This window comes from Bos indicus, chromosome 3 (assembly GCF_029378745.1).
Source record: "Bos indicus isolate NIAB-ARS_2022 breed Sahiwal x Tharparkar chromosome 3, NIAB-ARS_B.indTharparkar_mat_pri_1.0, whole genome shotgun sequence".
Lineage (NCBI taxonomy): Eukaryota > Metazoa > Chordata > Mammalia > Artiodactyla > Bovidae > Bos > Bos indicus.
Window position 1 is genome coordinate 108,766,308 of NC_091762.1, and position 15,700 is coordinate 108,782,007.

Here is a 15,700-nt window from a genome sequence, read left to right on the forward strand (position 1 = left end):
GGAAGTTAAGTCACCTGAACTTCCCTGCTTGCTGGAGGCATTCAATATCCTGCTCCATCCCTACCAGGTCACTGCCAGTTTTTCCCATTTGATTTCTGTTGGAGCGTTCATGTCCATCAAAATTAACCAACGTTTATTGAGTACTTATTGTGTAGCCAGCATGGGGGAAATTACTCTTTTCTTTAAAAAAAAGTTTTCTGCTCTCTGATTTTTTTTTTTCCTCTCTGAGATCTCTCAGCCTTCTGGAAGGGAAGCCTTGAATTATTCAACCTGCAGTACAAATCTCTGGAGAACATCACCTCGCGGCTACTTTAATCACTAGAAAGGTTCAGAGTCAGTTATAATCAAGCCAAGTCAACGTGGAAATGCTCATCTCTGGCTTGAAAACAAGATCAAAAGGAAGACCGAGAAAGAGATAAAATCTGAGAGGAGAAATGGATGTTGGTTTCCATAGGCTCTTAAGTCCTTCTCATATTTCCAAAGGGGTCGCAGTGGAAGCCCCAGCCCCTGCAGAGCACGTTCCTGCATATTTTTCTGACCTCTTCTTTTTTCCCCAAACCCTTTATGTTTCCTAAATTTATTTTTTATTGAAGTATAGTTAATTTACAATGTTGTGTTAGTTTCTGGAGTGCAGCAAAGTGATTCAGTTATACATATATATCTATTATTTTTCAGATTCTTTTCCATTATAGATAATTATTACAAGATATTGAATATAGTTCCCTGTGCTATACAGTAGGTCCTTGTTTATCTATTTTTTATATAGTAGTGTGTATCTGTTCACTGGGGCTTTCCAGGTGGAGCAGTGGTAAAGAATCCACCTGCCAATGCAAGAGACCCAAGAGATGTGGGTTGGATCCCTGGATACGAAAGATCCCCTGGAGCAGGAAATGGCAGTGGACTCCAGTATTCTTGCTGGAAAGTTCCATGGACAAAGGAGGGGCTGGTAGGCTACAGTTCATGGGGTTGCAAAGAGTCAGACATGGCTGAGTGCACACACACATCTGTTCATCCCAACCTAATTTATCCCTTGTTCCCACTTTGGTAACCTTAAATTTGTTTTCTAAATCTGTGAATCTATTTCTGTTTTGTAAATAAGTTTATTTGTATGATTTCTGTCTGACATGAGGTCACTGAGAAGTCAGTTACAACTCTGCTAATTCAGGGGCAAATCCACCAAGGATGAGACCTCTGACTGATGGTGATTTTCAGAATGTGAATGCAGGGAGGTTAAGATGCAGAAAGGGGAAGGGCTTATATGGTGGCTCAGATGGTAAAGAATCTGCAATGCAGGAGACCCAGGTTTGATCCTTAGATCAGGAAGATGCCCTGGAGAAGGGAGTGGCTACCCACTCCAGTATTCTTGCCTGGAGAATTCCATATACAGAAGAGCCTGGCAGGCTACAGTCCATGGTCACAAGAGTGACTAACACACACCCTGAACTAACCTGGGGTTAGGTACATTTATGTAAGGGCTGGGGGATGTGGAGGGGTGTGGAGGCCTGGCTGGAGGGTGTCTGTGGACACACCAGGGTGAGAAAGCATCCTTAGGGAAGTGAGGGTGGGTCCACAGCTTAGGGAAGGGGCAATTCTGTCCTCATCTGGGTTCCTGTCTGAGCCCTGGGAAAGTGATGGGAGTGGCGATCTGCAAGGAGAAACAAGGAGGTGTTTTCAGGGTTCAGTCATCTGTTATGTCATCTGTTATCAGGCAGTGTGGCACCAAAAGGTGGAGGGGAGCGATTGTGCTGAGCTTAGCATGGGGGTTTCAGAGGATGCAGGATGGCTTTGGTGGGCTGAAGGCCCAGGTGGTCCCTCTGATGGCTTGGTGGTGGCAGGACCACCATCTGCAGCAGGAATGGATCACTGAGGTAGCCAAGGTGGGGCTCCCCTCACTCCGACCACCCACTGTACTCCTCAGGGATGAGTCAGCATTGAAAATGATCAAGGAACTGCCTCCTCCCCACCCCCAAAAGAAGAAGGATGCTTACTGCCTAAATTAAGGACCCCAAGAAGCACATCTAGGGTTCACGGGTATGCTCTTTCTCTCTTCCATCTGTGCAGAGATAGGATGGTGCGCTGGTTAGGAAAGAGGGGGTGACTCAGCTCAGTTTAGGAAAAAGAGTCCTTCTGGGCATAGCCCATCATGCTTGCCTTGGTGTTGGGACCAAAGACCAGCTAATGAGAAGATGCTGGCCCTCTCTTATTTCCTGATGGGTTCTTTTCCTTATGGACCTCTTAGGAGGAGGGAGGAGGCTGGATCAAGGCAGGTCTCAGAAATTCTGGGACTGGCCCAGATGCTCTTGCAGCAGTTCAGTCTCAGTAGCACGCTATCACACAGCCCTGCCCAGTGGTGGTGGAGGGAACTGGAAGGCTGGGGGCCTGGGAGGCAGGGTCCGTGGCACCCTCTGTGATGGGTATCAGCTGCCACCACAGGCTGTGGCTTGTTCCTTCAGGTGGAAGGTGGGGAAGAGGGCAGCTGAGGTCTCAGCGACAGATATCACTGATGGGACCAGATCACAAAGTGGGGGAAATGACAGATGTCAATGTGGCAGACGAGAGGCTGTGTTTGGGTTACACATGAGGCGCCTGCGGGGTGCCCGGGCTGCCGGGGGTCCATCTCAGCTCTGTCATCCAGCCGTGTAGCGTCACGCTCTATCAGTGCCTCAGTCTCTCCGCCTATAAAATGGACAGAAGGTTGTGGGAAGGGTGAACTAAGCTCATGCTGGCAAAGCTCTTGGTGCAGCACCTGGCTTTCAGGAAACTCTGAGGAGACAAACAGGTCTCCATGCTCGGTTGTGTCTCTGGGTCCTCTTAGAGACCAGGGCCTGTAGCAGCAGACCGGGTTCAAGTCAGAGAAATGCTGCCTGGGGCTGACTGTGAACTCCTTGGTCCCCCCAGAGTTGGGGGGACGTGGGAATTCCGGGGAAATGCTTTTTTCATTTGCAGAGCAGTGAAGCCACACGTGGACCGGCTCACCTTCGGCGTTCCCCCTTTTGGGGAAGAATCAGCACAAAGCCGATTCCAGCCTATTGTAAACATGTACTGTACAAACTGGAAAATGGAGGCGCAGCGGAGTGGAGGGCTGCTCCACCCTGGGGGCGGTCTGGTGAGTCTCCTTCTAGACCCATGGGCGTGCAAGTGCAAACAAATAGACCACATGTATACACCGCCCCTGCCCCATATAGTTCCCCCTCTCCCTCTTTCCCTCCCTCCCTTTCTCTCTCTCTTCCCATGTCTCTCCTTTCCGAGGGGGAGATCCCACTACATATGCACGACTGCCATTGCTTAGTAATCTGCTCTTCTCCCCTCATTATTGTGTCAGGCACAGCTTCCTGGGTCAGTGAATATATTTCTACCAAAGTCCCCCCGGCCCCTCCAACACTGTACTTCCCCAGAGATTTAAGGAATGAAAAAGGACCAAAGAGATTCTAATATCCCCAAGGGAGAATCTAAGAAAGAAGGCAATTTTATAAAAGCCTTTTAAAAAGTGATTTCCCCTGGTTAAACATTAATATATCTTTAAGAAAAAGAAAACTTGGGAATTCCCTGGCGGCCCAGTGGTTATTAGGACTCAGCGCTTTCATGGCCATGGTTCTATCCCTCATCAGAGAATCAGCGGTGTGGCCAAAAAGAAAAAGAGAAACTTAAAATCCATATTGTTGAGGCAGTCCCAATATGGGTTGGAAAAGATTTTCTAGACACACAGCATTCCAGCAGGGAGCGAGTTTGTTAAGAACAAAGAGCAGAGATAAAGTGGGCACTGAGAGTGCAGTGGGCCAACCTCCTGACAGACCAGGGAGAGTCGACAGTTTGTATGGGCTAATAGCCAATTTTTATAGCCTCAAGCCAAAGAAAATGCCTGCTGGAAGGCTGGTGTTAGGTGATTGGTTGGGGCGCTATATGCTGTTTACTGGAGTGGGCATTTTTGCCTAACTGGGAGTCAGGAAACCTGTTAGTGATGATCAGATGGGCTTTTGGCAATGGTTACAATGGACCTCAGTCAGCTTCAGAGGTGACCTTGGTTCTGGGCTCCGCTTCTGTGGCCTTGGCGCAAGGCCTCGCCCCTGTGGCCTAGGGGCAGGACTCAACACATAGACATTGGGTTGGCCAAAAAGTTCATTTGGGGTTTTCCATAAGATGTTGTGCAAAAACTTGAATGAACTGTCTGGCCAACCCAATGCTTCATAATCTCATCACCCAGCTATAATCATTTTCAACATTTTGATTTAGCTCTTTCTAATCTTTTTTTTTATGTCTACAGTTGTGTGTGTGTTTAAACAAAATTAGAATCACATTATAGCATATTTATGGTTTATATTTAATATTATTTCACAGATATTTTTCTCTCATTACTATCATATGGGCCTAAATTATATGGTAGCCAAGAACATATGGCCCAATTTTCCCGAATGCAAGATTCAATAAAAAAGTTTTGGGGCCAATTTGAATATATAAACAGGGAAATCATCAAATGCTTACTCACAATGTTTAATTTATAAATTTAGTTGCACAAAGATATTTAAAACCACATATAGCAGGAAATACATTAAATTTAGAAAGATTATTCTTTCCCATCTTTATAGTTTATACAACTCTCCTGATATCGTTGATATCTGTGTGTCGTCATCCTGGAGCCGCTTTGTAAATGACCCACCGTAGCTGTCTGCACCATTTCCGTTTGGTCTGATTTGTTTGAGGCTCTCTTTTTCAGTGTTGTTGTTTGTTTGTTCCCTATTTGTTTGTTTCCTAGACTGCACCGTTCGGCACTCGGGATCTTAGGGCCCCAACCAAGGATTGAAACTGTGCCCCCTGTGTTGGGATCTCAGAGTCTTAACCACAGGACCACCAGGGAAATCTCTTGTCTAATGAAATTGAGATGTAAGACTTTAAAAATCTGTGTATGGTGTTGTCTCTGGAAATTGTTTTCAAAGCCACAAGTACCCATTAGCATAACATTAAAAGAGTCTTTTTATTTGTCCCAGAAGTGTGTGCTAGTGATCTCTACAACACTTACTGTATGGCTTTTAAAAGTGATCTTTAAAAGCTTGTTTACAATGACAGCCAACACTTGTAATTGTAAGGTCTTAACCCCCGGAATAATTACTAAATCCCTGTTAAATGTCTTTGCTTCCTTTTTTCCCAGTTCCCATAGGTGACCTCTTTAAACATCCCAAACTAGCATTGATTGAGGTCAAGGAGGGCTAATGCGATTTCCTCAAACAGTACTTTGTTTAAAATAAAGTAACTGAAAAAGAATGCATTTAATAGCAGGCTCTTTAAGAACTTGAATTTAAAGAGATTTTGTTTTCTTTTCTAAAAGAAAACAAGGATAAATGTAGGAAAATTCCTCATGTTTTATTTGGACATGATTTTTTTTTTAATGACAAGATTAATGGAAACCTGGTTTTCCATCTTTTGGCTGTGCCCTAATTTATTTAATCATTCCTCCATTGTTCAACAGTTCAATTATTTCTGCTTTTTTTTTTTCTTCCATATTGTAAATAACAAGCCACATTCTTGTATTTGTATCTCTGGGTACATTACAGACTACTTCCTTGGGGCAAAGTCCCACAGGGTCAAATGGTGTGGCTATTCTAATGAATTATTTATTATTATTATTATTTTTAATTGGAGGATAATTGCTTTACAATGTTGTGTTGGTTTCTGCTGTACAACATTGTGAATCAGTTATAACTATATAACTATATATATATATATATATATATATCCCCTCCCTCTTGAGCCTCCCTTCCACCCCTCCATGTAGGTCATCACAGAGCTGCAGACTGGGCTCCTTGTGCTACATATCAGCTTCCCACTAGCTAGTCTGTTTTACACATGGTAGTATATATATGTCAATGCTAACTTTCTCAATTTGTCCCATTCTCTGTGGCTATTTTAAAGGATCTGGATATGTTGTGCCAAATTGCCCTTCAGAAAGTTATACCAATTTATAAATCCCATCATCAGTGAATAGAGGCGGGCACTTGATAATAAACATGCAGTATTTCTGAAATTAATAGGAAAAATGCTTCTCCATAAACTCATTGAGCTTTTTGTGGAGCCATAACTGACTGGAACTATAGGAGTCCTTAGAACTCATCTCAGTTCAGTTCAGTCGCTCAGTCATGTCCAACTCTTTGTGACCCCATGGACTGCAGCACGCCAGGCCTCTCTGCCTATCACCAACCCATGAAGTTTACTCAAACTCATATTCTTTGAGTCGGTGATGCCATCCAATCATCTCATCCTCTGTCATCCCCTTCTCCTCCTGCCTTCAGTCTTTCCCAGCATCAGGGTCTTTTCAAATGAGTCAGCTCTTTGCATCAGGTGGGCAAAGTATTGGAGTTTCAGCTTCAGCATCAGTCCTTCCAATGAATATTCAGGACTGATTTCCTTTAGGATGGACTGGTTGGATGTCCTTGCAGTCCAAGTGACTCTCAAGAGTCTTCTCCAACACCACAGTTCAAAAGCATCAATTCTTAGCACTCAGCTTTCTTTATGGTCCAACTCTCACATCCATACATGACTACTGAAAAAACCATAGCCTTGACTAGATGGACCTTTGTTGGCAAAGAAATGTTTCTGCTTTTTAACATGCTGTCTAAGTTGGTCATAACTTTCCTTCCAAGGAGTAAGTGTCTTTTAATTCCATGGCTGCAATCACCATCAGCAGTGATTTTGGAGCCCAGAAAAATAAAGTCTGCCACCGTTTTCACTGTTTCCCCATCTATTTGCCATGAAGTGATGGGACCAGATGTCATGATCTTAGATTTCTGAATGTTGAGCTTTAAGCCAACTTTTTCACTCTCTTCTTTCACTTTCATCAAGAGGCTCTTTAGTTCTTCTTCACTTTCTGCCATAAGGGTGGTGTCATCTGCATATCAGATTATTGATATAACCTCTATCTTCATAATTTGAAGATAGATATATCTGAGGTTATTGAGAGTTCCAAAAAAAATCTATTTCTGCTTTATTGACTATGCCAAAGCCTTTGACTGTGTGGATTACAATAAACTGTGGGAAATTCTGAAAGAATGGGAATACAGACCACCTGACCTGCCTCTTGAGAAATCTGTATGCAGGTCAGGAAGCAACAGTTAGAACTGGACATGGAACAGCAGACTGGTTCCAAATAGGAAAGGGAGTATGTCAAGAAGCCATCTGGTCCTACATCTAGTCCTATGGGCTTGTATACCTCTTGTGATGGGAAGCTTCCTGGTGGGAGCCTCTGCCAGGACTGGATGGTTATGACGCTAACCCTCATCCAAAATCTGTCTCCCTAGAACTTACAGTTTTAAGCAGAACACCTGGCTTATCTCTATGTTAAACATAGCCACTCACTGAAACTGGGGGGAAGGGAAATTGAATGTAATGAGTTCCAACTCTGGTGTCAGACACCGCACCAGGTATGGCTCCATGAAGCTGGAATTGGTGTCCCATAATTTGAAGATAGAGAAACTGAGGTTCAGAGATCTCAAGCAACTTGTCCAAACTCACACAGCTGGCAAATTGAGGGACTGAGATCACGGGCTCCACACAGTCTTCCTTAAGTCTTCTTTTTTGGAGCTACTTAAAACAAGCCTGCCTGCAGGTTCGAAGCCCCCCAATCATGTCTGGAGAGCATACCTCCCAGAGCAGTCAGGACAGCCCTGATTTCAAGTCTTTTGCCCAGTTTTCTCCATTAGCGCACTGACTGTGGTGATTGGTACTTGACTTGGTGAGTCTGGGACTCCCCCTCCCTGTGTGGACCATGATGAGAATCCACCAAAGTGGAAGCTGTTTGGAAGATGGAGGGGACACAGCAGCCATTACTCTTGGAAAATCGTTATAGTCAGAAGCAGCAGCAGATGCAGAGGTGCCCAGCAGGTGTCAACTTGTCCTGGCTTGCCTCTCTCTATACCCAGCTCTCCCCTCTGGCCTTCTACTCTGTTGGCTGACAGTGGCTCAGGCCCACCACCAAGCACTTGGTTGCATACCCATGGGGTTGGAAACCACTCAGCACCAGCTCTGGACAGAAGTCTCCACACCCCGCCCCGGTGTGGTCCCACTGTGGTGCTGGATACTCTTGACTTTGCCAAGTGACTGGTCAGTAGCTCTTTCTCTGATCCTCCAACTTTTCCTCCAGACCTTCACTTTCTCAGCTCATCCCATAATGGTTGAAGTATGGTTCCTATAATATTGGGTTGGCCAAAGAGTTATTTCGATCCTTTCTGTAATATCTTACAGAAAAACCTGAATGAACTGTATGCTATGGAAAGTCCTGAAGAAACTTTGTCACCAACACAATAAATGCCTTATCTCAAAGCACTGGTAGAGATTCTGACCCCTTGACTGAACCCTGGTAGAGGTGATGTCTCAGGACTTCAAAAATACGCCTTAAGAGGGCTTACAACTTTCTCCTTCTCCTTCAGGGCGCTGAGACCTTCATGCTGTGTGGGAACCCTGCAGGACCAGCTAGAGGCTGAGAGGCTACATGGAGGAGAATTGAGGTTCCCTGGTTAATACTCAGACTCATGAAAAAGAAAAAAAAAGTTGTAAGGTTTTTTTAGGGGGACAGAGAAAGTGTTTTTCTACTAGTTGTTTAATTTGCCATCATATTCCATTGTATGAAATGAAAGTCACTCAGTTGTGTCCAACTCTTTGCACCAGGGTTCTCTGTCCATGGGATTTCACAAGCAAGAATACTGGACTGGGTTGCCATTTCCTCCTCCAGGGGATCTTCCTGACCCAGGGATCGAATCTGGGTCTCCTGCATTGCAGGCAGTCTCTTTACCATTTGAGCCACTAGGAAAGATAAAATATACTAACTAAAATTTAGTGCAATCTGGTTAGAATAATAAAAATTTAAAAATATTTATAAACTTTAATAACTTATACAAAATAAAATTCACTGCTTTTTTTTTAAAAAAGGAGTTTTAATTGGAATATAATTGATTTGCAATGTTGTGATACTTTCTGCTGTACAGCAAAGTCATTCAATTATACAAATACATACATCAACTCTTTTTTAGATTCTTTTCCCAAATAGGTCACTGCTTTTTTTTTTTTTTTTTATTGTGGTAAAATAAAGATAGCATAAAACTGACCATTTTAGCTGCCTCTAAGTGTACAGTTCAGTGGTATTAAGTATAATCATAAGTATAATCACCTTGTCATGCAACCATCATTGCTGTCAATTCTAGAGCTTTTGCATCATTCCAGACTGGCCTCTGTACCCATTACACAGTTAACTTATCATTCCCTCTTTCCCTTCCAGTTTTAAGCCCTAAGATTCGGGGTGCTTTGTTATATAACAGTAGAAAATTGAAATACCAACACTTGGTGAGATTGTGTTAGTTTTAGTTTAGGAACGTAGCTTCCCAATCTCTGCATCTCTTCCTTGCCAGCCTCCTCTTCCCCAGCCTTAGTAACTAAGAAGCATGTGTCCTCCTCTGCCATTCCCCCCAGCAAGCTTTCATGTCCCCACAGCTCTGGTGACTTGGCTCTGGGTCTTGCCTGCATTTCTCAAAGTGGTGTCCACAGAAGGAACACTGTCCTCTAGGGAGACTAGAGTAGCAGAGCCTACAGCAGAGTTTGTAAACCAGTGGCCACATCATGCTCACATATATGCTTATTCAGCACATACCATCAACTTGCAGTGTTTGAAAATAATTTGAACATATATATGCTACTTTATATAGAGATAACAAATAAGGACCTATGGTATAGCACAGGGAACTCTACTCAGTACTCTGTAATGGCCTATTGGGATAAGAGTCTAAAAAAGGGGAGATGTATGTGAAGTTCCTTGGTGGCTCAGATGGTAAAGAATCCACCTGCAATGCGGGAGACCCAGGTTCAATCCCTGGTCGAGAAGCTTTCCTGGAGAAGGGAATGGCAACCCACTCCAACGGTCTTGCCTGGAAAATTCCATGGACAGAGGAGCCCGGTGGGCTACAGTCCATGGGGTCACAAAGAATCGGATATGACTGAGCAACTAACTCTTTCTTTCTTTCATGTATATGTATAATTGAAACACTTTGCTGTATACCTGAAACTAACACAGCACTGTAAATCAACTATACACTAACAAAAAGTTTAAAAAAGAAAATACAAATGATTCAAACATGAAAAAAAAAAGAGAAAATCTGAATTTGTTTTCAATGTGTGAAGGTCCAGAGAGCCGCATGCAAAGCTTTCTGGCTTACTCTGGAGAAACAGAACACCCGGCCACACGAGGTCCACATCCCCACAGGATAGAGCTCTTGGCTGGGTTGAGCAGAGGCTGTCCCTCCTGGGACAGATCTGCACCCTCCAGCATTCTGCAGTCCAGATAGGCCTGGCTGCACTTCCTTTCCAAGGCTTTACACCCAGCCCCTTCACTCCTTTGCCCTTTGAGCTACTTGGCCTCTGGGCATTTGAGCTTCAACCTCTGGCTAAAGGGACAATCACCACCCGTGAGTGAGCCTGTGCTTCTGTAAATACAGCCATAGGATTCTAGCTGTTTGGCCACTATACTCCAAGCTCAGAATCTCCTAAGCCTCTGAGCTTTTTCTGGCAACTTGCCCCATGATATCTTGGCCATGATGCTTACCAGAGGTTATAAGGACCTTCATGATCTATCTGCTTCTTCTTGGAACTAAGGAGAGAAAGGAGTTTATGGCAGGTGAGTGCCTGGTTTGAGAACACACGATGAAGGCAGGGGATTGATTTCAGGGCCAGATGATGACCCAGATCCTGGCCTGACTGCTTTTGGGGGATGATTTGGCATTTCCAAGTTTCAGTCCAGGTGCTGATCTCAGTTTAACCTGAATTATTATCCCTATGTCTTCCTGGCCACCTAAACTCCTGGAGGATGGGGTGGCTTGTGATTTATCTTTGATCTCCTAGAGCCTGGCACTCAGTAGGGTCTTGATAAGTGTTCACTGAATCAAATTTTAAAGGAGGAAAACCTGAAAAATTGTAGAGGAGTGCTGGCTTGACACTGGAGTTAGGATGCCCACTAAAAGAAGGTGCTGAGAGACCTCCGACCAAAATCACCTGTGAAAGGAGCTGGACGCAGTCCTCTTAGCCTTGGCGACGTCAAGATACATGTGTGAACCTGGGATGGAAACTCAGGATTCGTTAACTCATCCATTCCTCCATTCTCGGATATCTGCAGGGCACCTACTGGCGCTGAATGTAGGTGCTGAGAATTAGGGATGGGGCGGGGGGAGGGTACTGTGACTTCAATCAAAGGTCTGAAGGGGCAGGAAGTGGCCATGGAGGTTCTAAACATGTCGAAATGCACGGGGGCCCTTTTGTGGGAACTTTAGGGCATTGGTGGACGTCTAGCCCCGGGTACACAGCCCTGACTTTGGGGTTAAACACGCATGAGTTAAAACCCTTGTTCTGTCACTTTTCAGCTGCGAGACCCTTGTTCTCTGAGCTCAGTTTCCTCCTCTGGCAAATGGGGAGAGTTCCTACCCCCAGGCTAATTTTGAGGGTTATCTGAGATATTTATGTAAAACATAGCACAGTGCCTGGCTTTTCCTTTCCTTTGAGAAATGATGGCTTAAAATTTTTTTTATTACTGTCATTAGAAGGCAGGAGAAGAAGACAACGGACCGTGGTGGATGGTGGGTCATAGCCTCTTGGGGAAGATGGAGGAGGTGACTGGGTGCAGGTCATCATGTGGGCCCAAGGGTGGGCAACTTGCACACTTGCTGGTCACTGCATTTGGTAGGACAAAGAAGCCCTGATGAGATCTTGCCTGTCTTTCGTTTCTCTGAGGGGAGAGGAAGTAGCAGTGGGAACTACTACCTTGCGTCTAATTCTAGCCAAGAAGGGCAGAATCAGAGATGTGGAAAAGGCAGAAACCTTGAGAAAATGTGGAGTCACAGTGGCTCCTGGAAGGGGGAGGGTCAGCCTTCCTGGGCTTAAGAGGGTGCTTGTCAGAAAGTTCAGGGCCAAGTGACAAGTGACTCCAAGGCTTGAAGCAGGAGGAGGGAAGACAACCTGAGCAAGTGGGTGGTGGTCGAGAATGGGACTCTGACTGCACAATAGGGGTTGTCTTCATGTTCCGGGGTGGCTGATGGTGCCTGTGGGGAGTGGCCCCAGACACCAGCCATGTTGTACCGCTCAGCAGACCACGTGTGTGGCAGCCCTTGCTCTCTGGACCTCTCAGTGCTTCTCCAGATCATTTTCCCATGAACGCAGCTGGAGTGGCGAATGGACAATGAGAGGCAGGGATAATCATACTGATCAACACTTCTTAATCTGCTCCCGCTGGTCACTGACATCTAGTTGTGCAATCCCTGTGCCCTCTCCAAGTAGGTGCTTCACTCAGCCGTACCCTGAGACCCACTTATGTAAAGAGAACATGTGGTTCCAGCCCCAGCTGCCTTGTCAAGCCTGCAGCTACTCTGGGTGGGGAGAACTGGCTCTGGAGATGGTGGGATTTGGATAAAGCCGGGTAGCTTTGTGCCACTTCTTTCCCACCCTCCTCCCCAATAACCTCATTAGTAGCAAGAATTGAGGGGATCCCTCTCGCCTTCTCTGCAGCCTGATCATCCACAGAAGCATTTCATTGTAAAAAGCCTCTGTTCTCTCTGGCTCCAGCCTGGGCTATTCTGCCAGTCTTTGTTCTAAACCCAAAAAGAATGCAGAAGGATTTCTCCTGCCTTTTGATGCTTTTCCTGAAATTTAACTTCCAGGTCTCTGCTAATTTCTGCAGGGGGAAAAAGAAAACCCATTCAGGTACTTGAAAGCAGCTGCCACAGGTAAAGAGGAAGGAGCATGGAGCCCATGGGTGAGCTCTGGTCCAGGGTTTGAGAGAACTTTACTTCTTTCCATCATTTCCTAATCTCAGGGACCCGCTCCTCTTATATCTGGGTGCCTGGTGGGGTTTTCTTTCCTAGGAATTATTGCCAGCCTCCTGTATCAGTGTCCTTAGCTTTCATTGCTCTGTGGATATCACTATGGCTGATGGCTTGTCTTTCTGGAGTCTCTTTCTGGACTCTTTTCAGAGCTTTCCCACCATCCCAGGGAGAGGAACACTAATGAATATCGCCTCCCATTAACTGAGCATCTGGCTTGCATCCCTGTCTCAGCACTCCCCAGAGGGCTGTCTGAGATTCTGCTGTCTTTGCCTGCTTCAGAACCCATACGCCATCACCCTTGTAACTACTCTCCTTTCAGCTGTCTGAGATCACATGACTCTCTAATCTGCCCTACCTCCCCATCACTCCTCCTGCATCCACATAGCTTTGGGCTCCATTGCTGTTCAGTTGCTCAGTAGTATCCGACTCTTTTCGACCTCATGGACTGCAGCTCGCCAGTTTCCTCTGTCCTCTGCTATCTCCTGGAGTTTGCTCAAACTCATGTCCATCGAGTCTGTGATGCTATCTAACCATCTCATTCTCTGCTGCCCCCTTCTCCTTTGGCTTTCAGTCTTTGCCAGCATCAGGGTCTTTTCCAATGAGTCGACTCTTTACATAAGGTGGCCAAAGTATTGGAGCTTCAGCTTCAGCAACAGTCCTTCCAATGAATATTCAGGGTTGATTTCCTTTAGAATTGACTGGTTTGATCTCCTTGCAGCCCAAGGGACTCTCAAGAGTCTTCTCCAGCACCACAATTTGAAAGTGTCAATTCTTTGGTGCTCAACCTTCTTTATGGTCCAACTCTCACATCTGTATATGACTACTTGGAAAAACTATAGCTTTGACCAGATGGACCTTTCTTGGCAAAGTGATGTCTCTGCTTTTTAATATGCTATCTAGGTTGGTCATAGCTTTTCTTCCAAAGAGCAAGCATCTTTTAATTTCATGGCTGCAGTCACCATACGCAGTGATTTTTGGAGGCCAAGAACATAAAGTCTGTACTGTTTCCATTTTTTCCCCTTCTACTTGCCATGAAGTGATGGGACCAGATGCCATGATCTTAGTTTTTTCAAATATTAAGTGTCAAGTCAGCTTTTTCAGTCTCCTCTTTCACCCTCATCAAGAAGTTCTTTAGTTCCTCTCTTATTTTCTGCCATTGGAGTGGTGTCATCTGCATATCTGAGGTTGTTGATTTTTCTTACAATCTTGATTCCAGCTTGTGATTCATTCAACCTAGCATTTTGCGTGATATACTCTTTATATAGGTTAAATAACTGGGGTAACAGTATACAGCCTTGTTGTACTCTTTTCCCAATTTTGAACCAGTCAGTTGTTCCATGTCCAGTTCAAATCGTTGCTTCTTGACCTGCATACAGATTTCTCAGGAGACAGGTAAAGCGTTCTAGTACTCCAATCTCTTTAAGAAGAGGTTGTTGTGATACACACAGTCAAAAGCTTCAGCATAGTCAATGAAGCAGATGTTTTTTCTGGAATTCCCTTGCTTTCTCCATGATCCAGCAAATGTTGGCAATTTGATCTCTGGTTCCTCTACCTCTTCAAAACCCATCTTGTACATTAGGAAGTTCGTTGGTTCACATACTGCTGAAGTCTAGCTTGAAGGATTTTGAGCATAACCTTATTATTAATTGCATGTGAGATGAGTGCAATTGTATGGTAGTTTGAACCTTCTTTGGCATTCCCCTTCTTTGGGATTGGAATGAGAACTGACCTTTTCCAGTCCTGTGGCCACTGCTAAGTTTTCCAAATTTGCTGACATATTGAGTGCAGCACTTTTTAACAGCATCATCCTTTAGGATTTCTAATAGCTCAGCTGGAATTCCATCGTCTCCACTAGCTTTGTTTGTAGTAATGCCTTGGCTCCACTGCCCATCCCTAAAAACTCTTTTTATCTCTTAGTTCAAATTCCCCCGTATATGAATGATTATGGCCAGCTCAGAGGACGAGTGACCAGCAAATGGATGGGCTTGGTCAGGCTTTCTCTTCTCAACAATTATCTTGTCCCAGACCTGGTTCTGCTGTAGAACTCACATGGCTGTTGGAATATTCTTTATATTTCTGAGATAGCCTCAGAACATGATCAGTATGTGTGGTGGAGAAAGACTTGGTCTAAGAAAACAGAGACCTGGGGCCTAGATCTTCTAGCTTGCTGCATGATCTTGAGCAAGTCCCCTTTCTTCTCCGGACCTCAGTTTTCCCAACTGGATAATGAGAAGGTGAGATAATTAGTAAGAACCTGGCTAGCTGTCAACTAATCATCATCGTCACAAAATTACTAATGTTTATCATTGAATGTTTCCATGTGCTCCGTGGTTTCCCTGTATTATCTCATTGAATCCTACAGTTTTGTGTCAATCTTTTTCAAAGGAGGAAATAAAAGCTCAGAGATGTTAGGTCTCTGAGCTAACATGCCCAAGATCACACAGCCAGCAGGAGCTTGTCGGATCCCAGAGCCTTGGTTCCCCCTTCTAGAGCAAAGGGACTACAGACTGGGGCCTCTCATCCTTGAAGGCTTGGAGAGCTTTTGAGGCTGCTTGCTTGGCTCCAGTGCTGTCCCTGCCACTTACCATGGAATGGAGTTAGCACGTTTCATCAAACTTGGTAGGGTTGGAATCATCCCTCCCCCTCGCCCCCATCCTAAGGTAATGGATAGCCCACAGTCCTGACAGTCAGACCTCATGCTGTCCCTGAACTGTGCTCATGCCCTTTAAACACCAAAGTTGGATCAGCTCCTATTTCCTTTACAGGGAGGCCCAGCATCCCAGGAACTGTAGTCAGATCGGTATTTTTCAGGCAGCACGGTCTTCCTAACACCTCCAACATACGAAATGGCTTTTTTC